We start from the raw sequence: 20,731 nt of genomic DNA, 5'->3' as shown, positions 1-20,731 counted from the left end.
GATACTTTGTATTGTCTTGTGCCATAAGATGACAAAACTGTTCTAATCCAATCTCTCCTTCTCAGACCCTGCTTAATAATGAAGAAGCTGCCATAGGAGATAAAACAGTGAATACAGATAATGCAACGAAGCCTGAAAATGGGGACAGAGAAAACTCTCCAGGCCAAATGGAAACCTACTGGGACTCTCTAAATGAACCAAAGAGGAGTTTATTCCCATGTTTTTAAGAATTACTAAATCATTCTTAATTAGAAATCCTTCTCAATTCCAAATAAGGATTGTCATTATTTATTAACGCCATTTCTAACCAAGGATATCACTATGGTTTAAAATGAGAACAAACTGAACCTCACAACTGTAATTTTTATAATTCCAGTCTCACATCTTGTTCCTAGTTACAGCTGTGGATCATTCCTGGCTAAGCCAGAAGGAGTACTGGTGTAAAATAAAGGGTAAACCCTCTGAAAATTATGTCCTGTCATCTGCTGAGCCCACTCTGCCCCACGTCTCTTTCAGTCATATAATAATTTATTGAACTGTGAAACTATTCACTAAGACATTCTATTACGTAACTATAATCTCCTTTCAGTGTGGCACCAGTGGAAGTTTTGCCTGCAAATTCTTATGTCATGGTTGGATGCTGATTTTTCACCTTCAGGTAAAGTTCTACTCCCTTTTTCATAGAGAGCTCTTAAAAATCACAGAACTCAGTCTTTTATAAATTTTTAAGGTAATACACATTAGTGTAATGAAATTTGTTTAGAGTTGCCTATTTGGGAAGAATACAGAAAATCCAGTGGAGAGTGAGGGACAATGTATCCTTTCCAAAGCAATTTTAATAAAGTGCGCTTTCTAACCTAGCCAAAAATGTCACAGCCTAAAATGTATCTTTTTCTAATTATAGATATAAACATAATGAGGTCACTGAGGGCACTAAATGATGCTTAGAACAAATAACAGAAGTACACAAAAGGTCTGAGGGAGAACTGCAGCCAGCAGAGTGTGGAGGCACACTCACTGTCTGCTATAAACACTGCAGAGCAGTTGGGTGATTAATTCACCACAGTCACCAAGAGCTTCACCACTGGTTTGGGAAGAGATTTTTTCCAATACTCGATAGTATTATTTTTGTGGTGACATTTACTGAAGCACAAATATAAACAGACTTCATAAACATGAATGAATAATGCTGGCATTGGAAATGTTTTAAGGGGTATTCAAGAGACATGAAATAATTTGCCCCAAAGAAGAGGAGTTCCCAAGAGAACAAAGCACAGGACATCACAGTGTATCAGTGTTAAGAATTTGTAACTTCTCCAAAAACGGACAGATGTTCCTTCTTTCTTCCCCTTGCCTCCCTATTCAGAATTACAGCTCCAGCCAGAAGGGATTGACTAAAGCAGTGTTTGTGTTTGTGTACCACAGAACAAACCCTTTCACTGCCTCTGTCCTTTATAGTTCCCAAAGCTGCACTTCCCTGGGCAGCAGCTGCAGCTCCCCAAAAGCCACAGCAAGCTCTGCCTCGTGCTGTATCTGTGGCTTTGTTGTCCGACAAAAGTTTTAAATCTCAGACTTTTTCTTCCATTTACAATTTTCAGTAAATTTACTAGAAAATACCTACTGTGACAGGTGATATCTCTAAGTTGTCCTTCTTCGCAATCACTTAAGATAAAATAGTATTAATTATAGCTGTTCTCCGGAGGCAAAGCAGTGCTAACGAGGCAGGCTGAGGTTCCTGTTCCCTGGTGCCATGTGCCACGAGGAGCAGCCCTGCAGGGTTTCATCACCAGCCAGCACCACACTGAATCACAGCATCACTAACGTGAGTAATTGCTTGCCAGAAGTTTCAGTTCCAGAATGTGTCAAATGTATAATTTGACTGGGGTGTGTATCTGTGCATGGGCTGGTGGTGGTGCATTCTTATGGCCGTGAATCACACGGCATTTGAGCCACCTACCTCCTGCTTGTGGGGAAGCTGCAACATTCCAATTGGAAAGAAACCTGGACCTTTTCAGAAGTTGATGGGGCTCTCAGCACACACCTATTTCAACTCCTCAGCCTTCTAGTTAGACCAATAACATCCATGATGTTGCTGAGAAACAATAGTTTCTAATCTAAAAGAGAATTTTCATTTTCCGGTAATAATAACTATTCTAAAATTTAAAAAATAAAACATCGGTATGGCATTTACACTTTTGAATAGTTCTATTTGTTAGTAAATGGTAAATGTTGCTGTTTTTAATGGGGGAATAGATTGTCAGTTTACTAAAGCTGGTACAGGTTTGTTAGCTAACCAGATTGTACACTAGGAAAAGAGCATTAATTTTGCCTGTAAGAGGAAGTGTTTCTGTTCAGGACTATACTGCTGTTTAGAAGACATGTAAGATTTAAAGTCATCTTGCCAGCAGGCATTGACCAGGCTCCCTGCATACCTCAGCCTGTAGTTCCAAACTCCTCTGCAGTGTGTGAGTGACCTCAGCAGTGCAGTCCATCCTCCTGCGGGAGAAGCAGCACCAGGGTCTGGAGTGGGCTCTGCTGCCGTGGACCCTGTGGAGCACAGGAGGGTTGGTCAGCACAGGAGGGTTGGTCAGCACAGGAGGGTTGGTCACACACAGGAGGGTTGGTCACACACAGGAGGGTTGGTCACACAGGAGGGTTGGTCAGCACAGGAGGGTTGGTCACACAGGAGGGTTGGTCAGCACAGGAGGGTTGGTCACACAGGAGGGTTGGTCACACACAGGAGGGTTGGTCAGCACAGGAGGGTTGGTCACACACAGGAGGGTTGGTCAGCACAGGAGGGTTGGTCAGCACAGGAGGGTTGGTCACACAGGAGGGTTGGTCACACACAGGAGGGTTGGTCAGCACAAGAGGGTTGGTCACACACAAGAGGGTTGGTCAGCACAAGAGGGTTGGTCAGCACAAGAGGGTTGGTCACAGGGCACAGCCCCAGGGCAGTCACACTGCAGCACTCCCTCTGGGACAGCCCCCTGACAGGTCCCACACGGCCTTTCCCATTTCCCACATCTCTAATGGAATGACATTATGAGTAACATCTTTCTCCAATATTCATGGCCTGACTACATGAAGATGCATGTCCCATGAAGTTGGGTCTGGAATGCTGCAGCACCCCTCGGGCAGAGGCCACACTTGTTGAACAACAGATCTGTGCTGTAAAAGCAGAACTTTAAAGAGCTGCTCATGACTCTGCAATAGCAAAGCAATACCTATGGCTGAAATAACTCAGAGGGAAGAAACTCTTCACTTAGAAGCAAATTCCAGAATTCTATGTGTTATATATAAACAGTGAAATTATAAAAGCATGAAGAATAACACAAGAACATCTTTTAACATTAGGTTGAGTGCAATAAAAACACTCTTTGATGATGATTATATAGAAGTCTATATACACTCTCTCTATATACCCTATGATGATTCTATAAAATGCAAGCAGTGTCACTTAGCATTGCTGGCAGGGCTTTATTACTGCAAGTGGAAAGGAATATAGTGAAAGGAATTTAGAAGAGGGGTGGATAGTGTCAGCAGTAACAACATACATGATTACACATCACTATAATTAGCAATGGAATTTGAAGAATTAAAAAAGCATCACATTTGCTTTGTTTTCAACTGTGCTTTTGACTCAGCAGCACTGCCAGTGATACACAGGGCAGAAATGTTTATCTCATCCTTTTCAAAACATAAACCCACAAGAAGGAGAAATGCTTCCAGTGACCAAGGGTAAAGACCTCGATGTGAAAAGGTCCCTGGAAACCCCTCCAGAAGGCAGTTTAATCCAAATCTGGGATAACTATGGATTAAGAGTACATCGATGTTAGTTTGTGCTCCCCTCTTTTAGCACTACTGCCTCATGCTCATGTGCTTTGGCCTATTTTCCCAATCTTAGGTTATATCTGCTGGTTCTACTTTGACACAAATTTGGGAAGCAACCTTACATTGCTGCCTCTAACAACAGTAGTTTCTTTTATTTCACCTGAAGTGTGGCTCCTACAGGTACAGGTGAGTGGACAGGGGGTGTGAGGTGTGACAAGGCCTGTGCTGGAGTCCATCCAACCGCTGAACTGCAGCTGTGCAGCACATCTGGGGCAGCCAGCAGCAATTAATCCCATCCCAGATACCAGCATGGGCCTTTGCAGCAGTTTTCTATGCAAATCAGGTACTTATGCACAAATTATTCTGGTTAGCTACAGGAGCCATGATGACCTAATCTGCATGTTCAGCTGCAGCACTAGCATGAGACCTGTGTGCAGCTTTTGCAGGCAAAAGTGCATGCCCAATTAGATTAAAAGGTGGATCCTTTATTATCTCTGCACTGCTTTATCACCCTTTTTATTAGGAATGTGTATGTTACTGGTCTTCACTGTAACTCAGAAAAACATTTTGAAGATATAAGAAATAATTTGTTGAAACTGTTACGTAAAAGCTTTTAAAATAAGTATATTTGTCCTTGAATAAGTGTAATTCTCATAAATTTTAAGATTTTGGGAACAGAAAACGTCTTCTTGTATGGCAATAAATACCTGCTATTAATACTCTTGTTAAAAGCTTTAACAAGGCTAAAGTTTTAAAGGTTAAAGTTGTTACATGCAACACCTGCTTTCCCAGCCTCACAAAAAAAGGATATTTTTAACATCCCACTGTATGGGGACAGAGAGGGTGAACATGAGGCCAAGCAGACATTGATTACAGCTTCAAAAATCACAGAAGAACTAGCAGATAAACTGGGACTACCAGGGGAGCCAGGCCCAGGGCAGTCAGGGCCTCGAGGGTGAGCACCTCAAGGGTGAGCAGCCAGGTCTGTGTCAGGGCCTCTGTCAGAAACACCAGTGAAAACACAACTGATAAGCAGCTGAAATGCTACTTGTACCTGGACTTTCATCCTTTGCCTCTAGGAAAAGCAGTTTCTGAACTAACATGTGAGTTTAAAGAAGGAAGCACATGAAAGTAATATCTATCAGAATACTATTGAACTATCAAAGGCTAAGCAAAGACTATTGAAACAAGATATAGAAACACATTGTCATTGACAGTAACACAAACTCCTTATAAAGTGTACATGATCAGCTGTCCAGATGAGAAGTAAAACGGAACAAACACAGGCATAGGAACTTCTAGCAGTAAAACCAGAACACATGCTGAAAATCTAATTTTCATTTTCTTCATACTTAACTAGAAAAGAGGTTCACTTCACTGAAAAATTCTACTGCAACAGGTGAAGACTTTGCACAGGGACAAGGTTCCCAACGCAGATACCTCAGAGACAGGATTTGTTTATCTTTTCTTTTTAATGCTATTAAGAATGTCGGGTAGAGAAGGACACACAGATTGCCCTCTTCCTTACGTTCATAATGTAGAAGAAAGGCTACATGAGTACTGGAAGTGGGATTGCTAAAACTTTTGCACATATGTAAACAATAAAGTGGACACTTAGCAGTTCTAGAGCCAAGTCTTGCTTGAGCCACAGAGAAGTCATTATTTACTAGTGAACAAAAAGAAGAAAATAATCCTAATTTCTTGTGATTTATCCCAGTGACAGGGTTAATGACACAGGTAGACATGCCCATTGACTCATTAAATTGAACAAGACACAGTTAGAAGTTAATTTTCTTTTGGTATGTGCTTAGGCACCTTGTAATAACTGTATTTGTGTCACTAGAATTTAGTCCCAACCTAAAACTGCACTGTTCTTTCAGCTCAAATCTGTGGAGGCGTTTTTGTGCAACTCTTTCTCTTCCAGAGGTCTGTGGCTGTAAGAGCTCGTGCCTTTTGTAGGTCAGGCGCCGCTCAGATGTGAACCGTGCACGAGTTGGTTGCAGTGGTACCGTCGCTGCGGGTGCTTTGCTACACAAATACGGACACGGGTAGAATATTAATGACAACTTTCATTCAGAGGCAACATATGAATTATCAATGACTCCAGTTTCCGTGTGTAGCAGGAAGTGTGTGGGAAGGGCTGAGGGACCGTTTGGGAGCGCGACCTCGGCTGTAGCAGCTATCTCTGTGTGCCACCCCGGACGGCAAAAGCTCCCCTGAAGAAGCCTGGCTCCCACTGCAGAGGGGCGGTGCAAGCTGCAAAGGCTGACTTCAGGAATACCCTGAAGGGAAATCTGAAGTTGGAATCAGAAGGAGCTGTGCAATTTGGGTCTGCACCTCTCTGCCAAGGTGCAGGGTCCGTGTTCGCTGTCATGGAGGTTCTTGGTGGCAAGCAAGGAAACGACCAAGAAAAATGGGCTCTGGGACTCCTTGTGGTTCAGCTGTGCTGGCACCTGGGATTTTTTCCATTCCAGTATCAAGCAATGATATTACAAGGAAGGCCAGCTGTAAAAGGAGAATAAAATGCCTGTCCTAAAGGCATTTAGGTCCTCAAATGTCCTAAAGATCTCCGGAAAATTCATTAATCTCTGAGCCAGATTTAATTTCTTGGGTAGATGCTAATTATTGCTTGAGTACACACCCCAAAATATGTGATATACTAGAATTTTGAGGCTGTCAAAGCAGTTTTGCCTGCTTTGCAAACAAATGGAAGTAAAGCCAAGGTAGTTTGGGCAATCATTTGAAAGTCTTCCCCTAAATTTCAGTCCCCTGTGTTTCTCATGTTGATGTGTCTATGAAATACCTCTGACAAGTGCCTCACATGGGAACCAGGAATCTTCTCTCTGCCACAGAAGGAAAGGGCTTTTGCCAGTGGTCAGCACAGAGATTTAGAAATACTGGGTGGAAAAAACCCCAAAAGAGTATGGCCAGATCCAATTCTCTTTTTTGGAACATATCTGAATGCGTCTGACATGTTGGTGTAGGATGCTGACGTGTGCTGCTCTGGTTTGACTGTTTTTCATTAACAGAAGGGGCAGATGGACACTGCATTGGCTCCTCACTGGAAATGTGGCCTGCTGACTTGTCAACTGTCTCATCATTAATTAATTATATTAATCATAGAATCATAAAGGTTGGAAAAGACTTCCCAGACCATTGAGTCCATCCTGTGCCTGATCCCCACCTTGTCACCCATCCCAGAGCACTGAGTGCCATGTCCACTTGTTCCTTGGACACCTTCAGAGATGGGGACTCCACCATCTCCTTGGGCAGCCCCTTCCAAAGGTGACTACCTTTTTGGTGAAGAAATTCATCACTGAAAAGTTTCAATATATCGAAGAAATCACTATATGGAAACTGAATTACCCTTCACTTTTAGTCCATTTTGCATGTCACCAGTGTATTTGGGAATATCTGCAACATCACCATCTCTAGGTGTGAACAGTGAGAATTTTTCAAGTTTTAAATGGATCTAAAACTTGGAATGTAGTCAATTTAAAAATGAGTAAAAAATTTCCCCTGGCTGCTGTAGCAGCCCTGCATTGTGTCACCTGCGTTGTGTGGGGTTTGCACAGCCCTCTCTTGTCCATTGTGGTATAAAATAACACAAACAAGAGCAATTGAGGGCCCATGGCCCAGCCCAGGTGATGCTGACACCAGCACCCTCAGGTGCCCTGGGCACCCACATGGAGATCCATTACATGATGGTTACGTTTGTAATCTCTGCTGCTACTTCTACGAGTAACAGACAAGACTGTACAGCTTTTGATAATGAAATTTCCAGTGTCCCTTGAAGTTTCTCACAGAGTTTTTGCTCTCTAGATAATGTTACGCGTGGAATTACCTCTTCCCTCGGGTCAGCATTTCAGACCGGTCCCTGTCCTGGAGCTGCAGGGTTCCAGCTGCTCCACTCCAGGATTCCCGGCCAGCATCAGGGGCTGGGCTGGCGCCTCTGTCAGGGCATCTCTGGGTGGGCACTGCTATCCCTGACACTCCAACCCCCAGAGACCGCAGGGATTCAGCTGGCAAACTGAGGGGAGGACTCGGATGGACGCGGGTGCTTGGCTGTGCTGCTGGACGGCAGCGCCCGGTTCTCCGGGGCTGTCCTGGCAGCGCCCCTGGTGAGCACGAGGGTTGAACCCCAGCGGGAACAGTGCTCCACGAAACCAGAACACTTGGAGATGCAGCTCGGTGGGGTTTGTAGATAATGCAAACGTTCAGCTGCAGGTGCAGAGCGGGGCTGTTCCCACGCCCACCCTGTGGAGGTGCCCGGGGAGACGCGCAGGGACGCGGCGGGTTCGCGGCGCTCCCGACACACGGACACGGGCGGTCCCGCTGACTCCAGGTGTGTGGGACAAGGTCACTCCTGCAGCAGGGCTGTCCCGGGAGCGGGGCGTGGGAGGGACACCTGCAAAACGCTACAGCGCCTGGTGCCCGCGGGAGGCCGGGGCTGGAGGGACTGGACGTGGTGCCCGGTTTTCCCGGTGTGTGCCCGGTATTCCCGGTGTCCCCACTATTCCCAGTATGTGCCCGGTATAGGTGGTGTCCCCGGTATTCGCGGTGTGTGCCCGGTGCCCCCCGTACTCCTGGTATAGGACCCGTATTCCCGGTATACGCCCGGTATTCCCGGTGTGTTCCCGGCACGCTCCCGCTGCGCCCCCGGGCCCCCTCAGGCGGGCGGGCGCGCGGGGCACGCCGGGAGGCGCGCGCGGGGCACGCCGGGACACGCACCCGCGCCTCGGCCGCCCAAGATGGCGGCGGGCGGCCGTCCCCGCCCCCGGCCGCGCATGCGCAGCGCCGCGGCGGCCGCGCCGCTCCCGCCCTCCCTCCCGGCGGCCGCGGCGCCTCTGACAGCGCGGAGCGAGCGGAGCGCCCGCCCAGCGCCGGCACCGCGCACCGGGACCCCCGCGCCGGCACCGCCACCCCGCACCGGCACCGCCACCCCGCACCGGGACCCCGCGCCGCGCCGGTGAGTGGGACGGGCGGGCGGCGCCGGCCCCGCGCGGCGCAGCGAGGCGGCGGCGCCGCCGGCGGGGCTCGGTAAGGCCGGGCCCGCCGCCCCCCCCGGCCCCGCGGGGCCGTCCCGGCCCGCGGCCCCAGCGGCCGGCGCTCTCGGCTCCGCTCTCCCCCTCCCCTGCGCTCCCCGCCCTCGCCCCGCTCCCCCTCCCTCTCTCTGCTCGCTCTCAAAATGGCGGCCGCGCCCGTTGGTGAGGAGGGACCGGGCGGGGCGGGGGTCGGGGGGGCCGGCCCGGTGTCCCCCCCACCGGGCCGGGCTCAGGAGGGCTCTGGGGGCCGGGGCGCGGCCTCCCCGCTGCCCGCGGGCCCGGGCCCCGCTCCCGCCGTGACTCTGCAGGAAAACAGGGCCCGGCGGGAGCGGCGGGGCGGGCGCGGAGCCCCCGCCGGGCCCGTGTCCCCCCCGCGGGCCGCGCCGCCCCTCCCGTGACTTAGCAAATACCGGGAGAAGGGTACGGGCCGTGGCGAACAGCCGTAAAAAAGCCGTCGGGGCGAGGGGCCCGGCGTGTGCGCCGAGGGGACCCCGAGCATCCCTCCCCGGTTCCTCCCGGGGGTTCCCCCCGTGCCCCTCTGCCGTGGCAGGGCCGGGGGTCGGGCGATGGCCCAATTCGCCAGCGCGGCCGCGGCACCGAAAGCAGGGCGAGAATTGATAATCCAGGGGAAGGAGTAGGTGTTGTTTCAGAATTTGCCTCGCATCCCCCGTTTTCCTGCAGTGCTCAGCAGGGCAGCAGCGATAGGAGGTGGCTCATGCCTTCAGAACCAGCTGCAGTAAAACGGGCGAGGGAGGTCTGCTCTCCTTCTGGGGGTCATACCGCTGCCTGGACGGCTGGAGGTGCACGGGCTTCCCTCGGAAACCTTTTAGTAGCAATCGAGTTTGCTAAAATCTTGTATTTATTGTTACTCCCGAGGTTTTGTTTCGGCAGGAGGTTATACGCAGGCAGGGCTTTGATGGAAGTTGGGGGGTGGGAGTGGTGCCTCCCTTGGAAAGTTTGGGGTTTGCTCAGTTCTGTGGGCATGAGATTTTTTTTTTATTGTTTTCTGTTTAAGGCGGAGGCAATTAAACTTGACCTTTAATACCAATAATAATGTGACACCTTCCCTTTCTTTGCCATGGTATCACTGGAACCATTTCCTCGCCGGCAGTGCTGCAGCAGTGGGCTTGGTTGGTGCAGGTCAAGTCCTTTTATAATGAATTACTTACCAGGGAGGGGGGAAGGTTAATCTAAGCTGTATTAAAAATCTTTAATAAGCACTATTTTACTATAAATAAATGTTTGGGCATACTGACCTGGCTGAATTACGTATTTTTGTGGTGATTCTTTTAATTGTATGTTCCTATGACAGTATTGTTCATGCCATTAGGAGGTGGTGGTTAAAGAACCTCCGTTCAGTGATGATCATTTTGTAAATGATTGTGCAGCATTCGGCTGGTTTTCGGGAGAGGGAGGGTCTGCTGTCAGAATGTTATTTTCCCTTAGAGTCATTTTGTTAAATAGGAAAATTATGTTAGGGAACTAAACAAAGAAAATATTTTTAAACTGAAAGATGCGTTGCAAATTTCCGGCTTGTTCTCGGGGATCTCGTTTTTCTGTGTTTCTGTTGCTGTTCCTATGTTTGTGGATGCTGTGAGCAGCCATTGAGCAGGGAAGAGACTGGGTGGAGTAAGGAGGCAAAGCTGCGAAATGGCTCGATTACCCTTTCAGAGCTTTTTTTTTTCCTCCCTTTGCCGGGGTGGAGGAATACTAATTGCCGTAACAATGAAGTCTCTTCTTTAGGGAGGAATCTAATGGTGCAGGAACCTTCGGAAATGAAACAAATCTCGCGTTCTGTTTTGAGGCTGGTTTTTCTGCAGGGTGGATCTTGATTTGTCTGGCAGTGAGAAGTGACCAGTCACTGTTGCAAAGCCGGATTTTTTTTGTCTGATAACTGCTTCAATTTATCCACTTATTCACTTGTTGAATTTATTTTATTTACGCTTTAGATAAGAATTATAATTTTTGTGCGGGTGTTTTGCACACAAGATTCTCTGAAATCTAGAGAAACCCCTGTATTGTGGCTTCTTGCTGTTATTTTTCCATGGAACTTCTTGGACAGACCAGATTATGGGTGGGCACACAGGAAAAGACAATCCCTGGTATCTCTGGTGACTACAGTGGAGTGACTGCTGTCAGTGTACAGACTGGATTGCATTGCCCTTCTTCATGTGCCAAGTTCCTGTAAAATAACATCTCAGGATTTTGGAAGCCCTTTTGAGCACTGTGGCTCTGTAAGAGCATTGCTGTCCCCCTACTGCATCGTGGGGGTGACACTGCTGCTGAAAGTTGTGTAGGAAAGGCATTAGAACAAAGGGTTTGGGGAATACAATAGGGATGGGAGGAAGCACCTAGGAAGGGCTGCTTGTGGAACTGCTCTCCTGTTCCCCATGTTCCCCATGGCATTCCCACCTGAATTCAGTGTTGATTGGAGCAAGTACAACACCGAATATGGATGATTCTGAAGCAGGTTGAGTTTTTGCTTTTTCGTGGGGGTCTCGGTTCTGGAGTCCAGTTTGTGGTGGGAGATGGCCACAGAGGAGACTGTGTTTGGTTTAATATGCCCAGAATTAAAATAAGGGGCAGTGGCTTCTGTGTAAGCTCTGTCTAGTCCATTCACCTGGAGTAGATGTTCCAGGATTCAGTGGATGTGTGTGCCAAATGTCCGAGTCAACACGGATTCAGGCTAAGACCAGTGAAGAACTCAATAAAACACTTGCCTCCTTATGGTTTTGGGTGATTTTTGCCCTTGAAATGATGGCAGTCCCTTTCTGTACAGGAGTAACTTGTTCATTTGGGTTCTACAGAAGCAAAAGGCATCAACACTTCCCCTTCTGGCTGCATGCAAGCTCTGCCCTGTGTGTCCTGCTGACTCCTGTGCCTGTCCTGTCTCCTGTGCTCCTCCCAGCCTGGGGGCTCCTTTGTCTGCTCACCAACTTCTGTCTATCCAACTTGCTGTGGATGGGACAGCTCTTGAATCAGCATCTGCCGATTGCCTTGTCCAGCTGGAGTAACTGTGTCTTGCATCAAGAACTCCATAACCAGCTTCCATCATTAATTATAATGTGTTTGTACCCTCTTGTAGAATATTATGGGCAAACAATAGCTGGTCCCTGCTACCTCAGGGTAGCTCAGTATGTTTATAAGTTTATTTACAACCCTCTGTATCTGCCCTGTATTCCTGAACCAGAGGGCTGGAATTACTGTGGTACAAAGGGGAGCAGCACTGGAATAGTTCAGGTTCAGGCAGCTCTCTCCTACTTTGGTGAACTTCAGGCCCATTTTCTAAACTAAAGGCAAAGATTGGGAGGGCAGCTGAAACATCCGTGAAGTGAGCATTGAAATACTTCTCAGGCTGAAAATAAGAGCTGCTTAGGCCTAAATTTAGGAAATCAAGAGGACAATAGAAATTGCTAATTATTCTTAATAGATAATAGTTTCAGATTTCCTGTAGGGTGTGGGGGAGTTTCCAGCCTGTAACATGTGATTTGTGGTGGCAGTTGAAGATCTTTCCCAAGGATCAGAACCGTGTGTGTTGATCAGAATGATTCTGGGGTTCTCCTGCAAGGGTTGTTACAGAGAAGTAGTAAGTTACACATTGTCCATACTCGCAGATCTGTCAATGACGTTACAACTGGGCTCCTCTTTCTCCTTTTATAAGAGCTTAAATATCATTGGCAGATGACTACTAAAAACATATTGCATTGGTGAAGCCTCGCAGGGTGCAGGGACTTTCTCGGGAGCTGACACAAGGGAATGGTGCTCCCAGTGTGGTTTTGGGGAGTTTTATTCATGGGTGATGTTGCTTTGTCTTTTCATCTGCCTGACAGAATAGGCTACGCTTCAATTTAAGTTTTTAAAAATAAGCATTTACAGTAGGATACAATCGTGACCTGTTTAAAATTAATTTTCAAGTACATAAAGGTGTTTGTTCAGAATTCCTTCTGTGACTGCTGTCCACGCTGGCGGAGCGCACGTGGCAGCACTGTGGGCAGGACTGTGCCACCACTGAGGTGCAGAGCGGGGCTGGAGGGGAGCTGTGGCATGGCAGCTTAGTGCTGGGGTCCCGAGCTCAGGTTGTGTTAAATGGCTGGGTTTGTGTATTACAGTAATTTTAGAGCAAAGCTTTTCCTCATTCCTGCCATGTTTTGAGACCTGCTGATGAGTATTACATCTTAGAAACATTGGCAAGAAGCAGGATTGTAGCTGGTGAGCAGTTGAGTTGCAGTTTTACCCTGGCGATGTTGGGTGCTGCAGGTTGGCCCAACAGATGTGTATTGCTAACTTGTATCTTATCTCAGTTTAAAGAAGGGCCTTTTCTTCTCAATACTCCTTGAGGCAGGACTGGATGAGGCAATGCTTGTCTCATTCAGCCAATTTAAAAGCTTGTGGGTTTTTTGTTTTTTTTAACCTTCTACTCTCTCTTTAAGGGATTAGGTAGGTGTGACTTAGGCTCTCTTGCTTTTAGTTCAGTGTCATGGAAGCCACCTATCGTTTCACTTGGTGCTGGCATGTACTGTCAGGAAATTTCAAAGAAAAAATGTTACTTACAAAATAAGTGTATGCTGAGCTCCATTTCCTCAGGACTATAAGCATACAGTCCTTTCAAAGCTAATCATGTGCACAGCATTGTCACACTGAGCAGTACCTAGAGCACTGATGCATGTATAACTAAATAAAAAAATCAACATTATTAATTCAAAGTACCTGTTAGTTAACACATTTAGAAGTATTTTCATCATTTCCTCCTTACTGGTACTGCTTCTGAGTGAGCCCTGCAGCTTGGCTTGGCTTGGCTGCTTGTGGACTTAGGATAAGGATTGTGATTAAATAAATGTAATAAATACATCTTTGTCATTGTGATTCTGTTGATTCTGGAAGACTTACCTGATGTTTTTGATGCTGCAGCCTTGAGAAGGTATTTCCAGTGGTGGGCAGTGTGTGGTAGTTGAGGTTTGCAGGTGGTGCTGCAGCCATGGCTGCCCTGTAATTTCCGTGGATCCTTGTTAAGTAGGTCTCTGCTGAGGGAGTTGGTCGAAGGGCTGTTCAGAGGCACCTCTTGTTCTCGGGGCTGGATGGTGACTCAGCTGTCACACCTCCTGTGAGGTAAGGCTGGGGGTGACAGGCTCTGTGGCATGATGCTGTACTGGTTTGCATCTGGGATGGCACAGGGGCCTTCATGACTGAGATTATTTACGCCCTCCTTCTTGTATGTGTGTTAATTGTTCCTGTTGTGCTCCACAAACCATAAGTTCTTCTGGTTTAATTAGACAAGTGGTCCCCCGTCTCTCCCCCCGAGATTGCCTCTGCCTTGTTTTTCTGCTTAATGCTAAAGCAAAGGTGTTAAGTTTATCCTTCTTTAAGACTAGAGGAAAATCAGCTGGAAGCATTTAGCCTGTTTGCTGCAGATAAATGACTGGTTCTTCCATAAAGAAACAACCTTGGCAGTTTGTCTTGTGCTGTATTCACCTGCTTTTTGGGGTGAAGAAAGAGATTAGATAAAGAATTTGGTGTGTTTAAATGCTTGTGTCTTTGTAGTCTATTAAAAGGATGTCATTAATGTGTATATGTATTTTAAACAGATGGTGTCTATTAAATCAGCATTGGTAGAAGGTTCTCTCTCACCTTCAGCTCTGTTTTAGAGACAGGAGTGTAGTAGGTGAAGCTGGGTCATAAGAAAAATGAGACACCTTCTACCAGAACCCTGATTTCATTACTTTTGTGTGTCATGAAAGGTTGAGTTCTGTTCCCTGTAGCAGAGTAAGATATTCTATATGACGACTATGATTAGCTTTTAGGTTTTGGGTTGGATTTTTTTTTTCCTCTGGGCAAGTGAAGCCATTTTTGGTCAACGAGCTTTGAAAATGGCTAAGGGACTAACAGTGTTCTCAGGATTGACGAGCAGAAGTTCTGTCTGAGTTCTTGTTTGGATTTCTTTTGTGGTTTTGACCTTCTTCTGTTTCTAAGGTGTTAACAGAAGTGTTCCTTTAAGTTTCCTTCCAGATATTTTTCGTATATAAATTTAATCAGTTAACAGTCATTTTTGTTAATATCACATTTTCAGTATTACAAGTGGTTTAATGATTGAATTATTTAAATTTGGATATAGTCCTGTGACCTCCTTTACATGTGTAAGTCTATTACTTAATTCTTCAAGCCAGAGAGGTATAGGGGGAAGAACTGAGAAGAACAAAGTTCAAATCCAGTGTGTGACTGGTGACCAACACAAGTGAGTACAGGCACTCTTCTCTTAGTGGCCAAGAGAAAGTAGCTTAAATAAGTGGTCTAGAATTGCTACCCCAAAATGTGTATGTGTTGTTTGCCCTAGCAGTAATGATACTGGAAAAGCCCCTGCTGCAGTGGTGCAGCTAACCCTGCTGTGCTTCCTCTGAGCAGAGTCAGTAGCAGTGTGGAACACCGAGCCCGTGACACTAACCCTGCTCGCTGGCCTGTTCTGGCACAACACACTGAGCAGCACTGGGGAGAAGGCCATGTCGAAAACCTTTTCACACAATTAGAGGTTTATTTTCTACTGCAGTTTGCATTTTTCCAGGCTGTTCCTTCATTGGTAGCTAAATTTACTTGCATTTTCACACAGAACTGAACAGGCAGGTTAGAAGAAGGATGTTTTCCCTTGTTTTCTACCAAAGCCTGCATGTAGACTGCACTGCTAACTGGAGTTCTGACCTGGAGGAAGCTCAAAGGCTCTAAAATGAAGTGATGTGATTGTGCTCGAGATGTTTCTCCTGAGAATTACTCTATCAGAATTGCAAAACCGAAGCGATACACGGAGGGCAAATGTCAAGACTGAATTCATTTAAAGACTTCTTTTCCCCCCCAAAAATATTTTCCAAGCAAATTTGGTCCAGATGCCTCAAAGTCATGTAGTGTTGGTGCCTGGGAGGGTAATGAGACCAGAAATGTCTTTTGTTGTTTTATAATCCTGAAGGTGGGTAGTGACTGCCAGTGATGTGCTAAATGCTGAGGACAGCTTGAGCTGATGTGGAAACGTAGACAGGCATAGGAGTGGATGTGGAAACGCACAGGTGTTTCTTTAGGCAGCGTGCAAGTGGAGCAGCCAGCTTGCTCCTGGTTTATAGCATGTTGGTGACATTCCGTAGCTTTACATTTTAGATGCAATTACAGCCTGCATTCCAAGTGTTCAGAACACAGGCACTGTATCTGATCTGCTATGGCTTGCTTTCTAGTTCCCCGTGGATTTGGTGTTGAATTATTTTCAGAACTCAACTACTGTATCAGCTTTGTAGCAAAAGCTGTAAAAGTAGGTGAAATGGAGAAGAAAACAGGCATAGAATTTTTCACCTTTTTTGTGTTAAAATTATATTTCCTTTGATAAGCCTTTGACTGGGAAATGTTTTTGGTGAGTTATTACAAACACTGCACAGAATGGTGTACTCTGGATGCTACATTGATACATCAGGCAAAGTGTTGACCTGCAGGCATTTTGAGACTTCCTTAATTGCAGAATAAAAGGCTTACTAAACATATGAATTAAAAATAAGGCTCAGAGTTGTAATTCAGATCAGATTTGCTTCTTGTTTTGTTTTTCCTGAATCAGATAGTTGTTGGAGCTCACTCAGTCGTAATCCCTCAGCCAGCTTTACTGATGTAGGCTGAAAAGTGGAAAAAAGATTAACCCAGCTCATAAATGAGTAGCTTTCTTGTATTCTCCGACTCATCCCTGCCGGCTTAGCAGGTGATGGATTCCAATATTTTCTAGGATAAGGTCTGTTTGCTGCACTAAGAGCAGCTGCCTGGCTGTGCCCTGCTGATTGTGCTGTGGATGAGCTTTACTGCTGTACTGGGGGGGCGAGATGGAGGCGGGAAAGGAAAGGAACTTGATGTTTTATTTTACTTGTTACTGTTTTTCTTTCCTATCAACAGATAGAGACAGATTTCTAGGAACCTTTTTGGGTCCTAATAGTTTTGCCCAAGAAGCATGGATATTACTTCAGTCCTGTGGAATCTGGTTTTGAGTACATCTGTGCCAAGAGTCGTCCTATTCTGTGTCTTGAGTTTGATAAAGCAGCTTTTTGCTTATGGGGTTTAAAACAAAATCAGGCCATTAAAAATTAGTTTAAATTAAAAGGATGTGTTATTATATGCTTGCTAGAATTTAGCAACATAATCCATAGGTGTAAGAGAACAATTCTTGCAGTCTAGTTCATCCATAAGGACTGTAAGCTCTTACTGCCTGGGAATACTCCGAAATAACCACTTTAAGTCCTCTTGTTAATATGTTATGAAACAAGATACACTGTCAAAGAAGTTTGTAAGGATCTCCTGTGCCAGCCATGTAGCAAGAGACAATGCAACAAGAGTTTCTCCTTTATTAATGCACAAATGGATCTTCTCAGCTTTAAAAATTGTGGAATTTAATTCTGATTGTATCAGTTCAGTTGGTCTTTTTGGTGGCCTTGGTCTTAATAAGTGACAGGCCTTTCACTGGGTTTGTAAAGTTACCTGAAGAGAGGGAGCTAATTGAAGTAGGATTTTGGATTTATTAACAATTCAGAAGTAGACTCGAGGAGTTTTCTTTCAGGCTAAAAACCCTTTAAGGTCAGTAGAATGTGTTAGACAATCCACTTGAAAGGTGGTAGCGTGTGCTGGACACTCCAAAAGCTTTTGAGTTTTACACGAGTTGTTGAAATTTTAAATGATTGCAAATAAAGATTTAAGTTTGAACCTAAATGCGAGTAATCCAAAACTAATTGATTTCACAAATGTGAACTTGCTCGTGTGTTTCTGGTGTTGATGATGGCTCACGTGCTTTCTTAAGGCCCAAGTGCCTCATATTAGGTGTGCCTGAGCTGGCAGTCTGAGAATGTGACCTCACATTTTGTCTCCTTCAATAAATGTTCTTGTATAATATTATTTAGAATGTTGTTGCAATAATACTTAGGAAAAAAATGGTCTTGTAGCTGAGTTTATTAAAAGTATTAGGATTCTGCAAAAAAAGGCAAAAATGTACAGTTCCTGAAGCACAGCAGTTCACAGCTTTGCTGAGCTTTCAGAGCTCCATGGTGCTGGTGTGTTCTGTATCTGCTGATGCATTGGCTCTGTAATTGATGCCATGTATCTCTTCTAATTTTGAATATAATTAGCTACAGTTACGTGTTTAGTGTACGTAGCTTGTGTTTTTGTAGGGAAGACTGTTTATGGAGCCTAAGCAACGGTCGTAAAAACTGCAGAAATTGAATTAATTTACTGTTAAGTTCCTGGAGGAGCCATGGATGTATTTGAGATGTGCACTACCAGATGTGGTTGCTGGACAACAGCAGCAGAGTGAAGCCAGGCTGGTGGTGCTGGTGTGTGGACCAGTTCACTGCTGTTTCAGTGGAGAACCTTGAGCCGTGAACCACGGAGTGAGGTTGAAACTGATTTTCTTTGTTTAACTCATAAAAATTCAAAAGGTAAGAGAAAAATAATAAAATACAGGAGGGACAGATGTGCTTGTGAGACTTATGGGAGGTAGGAAAAGTGCTTAAGGACATACTAAGGCTGACTGACAGTTTTTTGTAATAGCTGGTAAGCAAATGTTTCTGTAGGTTTGAGGACTGAAATTACTGGAATGATGAAGATTTTGAGCCTGGAGTTCCAGTGGTGAGACACTCTCATTGTGGTGCTGATGAGGATTTTCTTGGTGAAAGGAGCCCTGGCTTAAGTAATCAGAGTAACTCAGGCTGTGAGAAGCCTGTGAAATGGAACTTCTGAAATTTATGAAGGTCTTACAGTGTAACACATCTTCATATTTCTCTGCAGCTTTACTGAGGTGACTTGAAAACTCTGGTTAGAACCAGCACATGTCTGTGAGGAGCAGTGGTTCACCATGACCTTGCAGTGGCTTTGTGCTCTCTGTGTGGCACTGCAATGGTGCTCGTGTTGGTTTTCTTACACTTCTTTGCTGTGGTAGCAGAGCACAGCCGGTGACTGAGGCGTTGGCACAGCTGGATTTGCTGTGCCGCCGTCACTCCTGAGGGAAGGGGAGCAGGGATCTCACTGCAGGTCGGGTGGATCATAGCTCACTTGGGAGTGGCTTTTACTGGGACTTTTTCTGAAGAGCACAAATGGGCGTTGTTAGTCACTTGAACCGTTTCAGGGATTTGTTTATGGTGTTGGTCCCTAAGAGTATTTTTGACACACTTGATGGGAGCAAAGGAGAGACAGTGGAGAACCTCGAACCGAACTTACTGATAAAATCCTGCAGAAGATGCATAGGTTGGTTGCGATGGCAGAGTTTGGTACCTTGGGATACATTTATGAAAATGCTTGGATTTGGATGGGCGTCATAAGAACTTTATGTGAAACAGCCTCTTGATGGCTCATGTTGAGTGGAGAAGTTAAATGCTGAGTTGGTGGGTGCTGGCAGCTGGTCAGCACCGAGTGCGGTGCCTTCCCCTGCTGCGACCCCCGGAAGGTGTTTGAAGGGCAAAAGCCCTCATTCCTTCTAGGAGCTAATCCCTGACCGAACCAATTCCTTGCAGGGACAAATGTAGCATCTCACCAAAGGTATAATTTATACCATGAGTTAGTAACTAGTAGTTAATGGTTTACTTGGACCTCCGTGTTTATGGCTTCAGTTATGTCCCAGTGCAATGTGTGTGTTTCTTGGAAGCAGCTGGGTGGTGGTGGCCCTGCTACGTACAGGCAAACCCACGGTTAAAGCTGGAGCACTGAGTTACTACAGCTGCCAAACAAAGCCATGGCAATAGGAAATTAAGGGCTTTGGGCAATCTGGCAAAATAACAACTTTCATCCTGCTGATATATTTGGGTGAGCTGTGATATCTGTGGGTGTTTCTGCAGTAATTAACAACAGGAGTCAATAAGTCAAGGGTTATGTCCAGATACACTACTTTAGCAGTTAGACACTATTTTAGCAGTTAGAACTAAGAAAATGGGCTGGGTTTGATTCTAAAAACTTCTGGCCTCAAGTGTGTTTAGTCTTATGGTAGTTTTGCAGGGTAGATGATTTGCTTGAAATAAATAAAAACTAAATGTCCAATTCAGGGCCCAGTGTCTTTGCCAGACATAGGTATTCAAACCAAATTTTGGTGCTGTTTACTATCCAGTGTACTCTGCTAAGTAAAACCATAAGGAACTCTGAAGGAATTTACAGACTAGATTTATTTTTTAATGTGTACAGAATGGGCACTTTTAGGAATTTTAATTTGAGTAACTTTGCTCTTGCTTGGTGCCAGTTCAGGTAAATGAACAGGTATTTTTGGCAAGTTGGTAGTAAAATGCTCCTGAGTTAATTTGATTCCATAATCTGCTTCTCAATTATATTTGGTGAATACTTATGGAAAGTAATATTTAAATGTCTCCTGAAGCAATATGAACACTGTCATAGAAGTACCTGCAGGCCAAGTTGTATCATTTATTGGCATGATATATCATGAACTGCAGGAAATTCTGACAATCTCTTGCCTCAAAGTGATTATTTTCTCGCTACCTCATTGCTGTGACTGTGTGCGTAGCTATTGTGCTTGGATACCTCCTGTAGAGCTGTCTCAGCTAACAAATGGAGCTGAACCTGTTTCAGTTTGCTGGTGGTGCATTTATGAATGGTTAGCAGGTCTCTCATTAAGTTATTGCGAAGTTTTCCAGTGATCTAGGAAGCACTTCAACCACACTGATACCCATCACTGGAAGGACCCAGTGTTTGAAGCCAGGAGGCAGCAGCTGTCTGTCAGATCCTCTCTCTTAGTCACCCTCAGGCAGAGGCTGTTCCTGCCCACACCAGGGCAGCGATGCCCACTGCCAGCGTGCTGTGAGGCTGGCTGGGTGCCCTGCCAGCAGCTGGCTGCAGAAGGGGGGTGTGTGGGGAGTGGG

The 20,731-nt window shown here is 45.7% G+C and overlaps 2 protein-coding genes across 2 annotated transcripts in view; one reads left to right on the top strand and one right to left on the bottom strand.

Annotated features, from left to right (window-relative positions):
* The window catches only part of MNT (MAX network transcriptional repressor), a 73,156-nt gene extending 64,703 nt beyond the window's left edge, over positions 1 to 8,453 (bottom strand). Inside the window, exons 1-2 of the mRNA XM_027751688.2 lie at positions 7,676 to 8,453; positions 2,433 to 2,547 (exon numbers count right to left, since the gene is read on the bottom strand). The gene's annotated coding sequence lies outside the window, so the exon portion shown is untranslated. The remainder of the gene's footprint in view (positions 1 to 2,432; positions 2,548 to 7,675) is intronic.
* A 219-nt stretch (positions 8,454 to 8,672) lies between these two features.
* The window catches only part of PAFAH1B1 (platelet activating factor acetylhydrolase 1b regulatory subunit 1), a 29,519-nt gene continuing 17,460 nt past the window's right edge, over positions 8,673 to 20,731 (top strand). The window contains exon 1 of the mRNA XM_027751617.2: positions 8,673 to 8,800. The gene's annotated coding sequence lies outside the window, so the exon portion shown is untranslated. The remainder of the gene's footprint in view (positions 8,801 to 20,731) is intronic.

Source organism: Pipra filicauda, unplaced genomic scaffold (assembly GCF_003945595.2).
Source record: "Pipra filicauda isolate LSUMZ 115617 unplaced genomic scaffold, ASM394559v2 scaffold120_size2142806_pilon, whole genome shotgun sequence".
Classification (NCBI taxonomy): domain Eukaryota; kingdom Metazoa; phylum Chordata; class Aves; order Passeriformes; family Pipridae; genus Pipra; species Pipra filicauda.
This window is presented reverse-complemented; position numbering and strand designations above follow the sequence as displayed.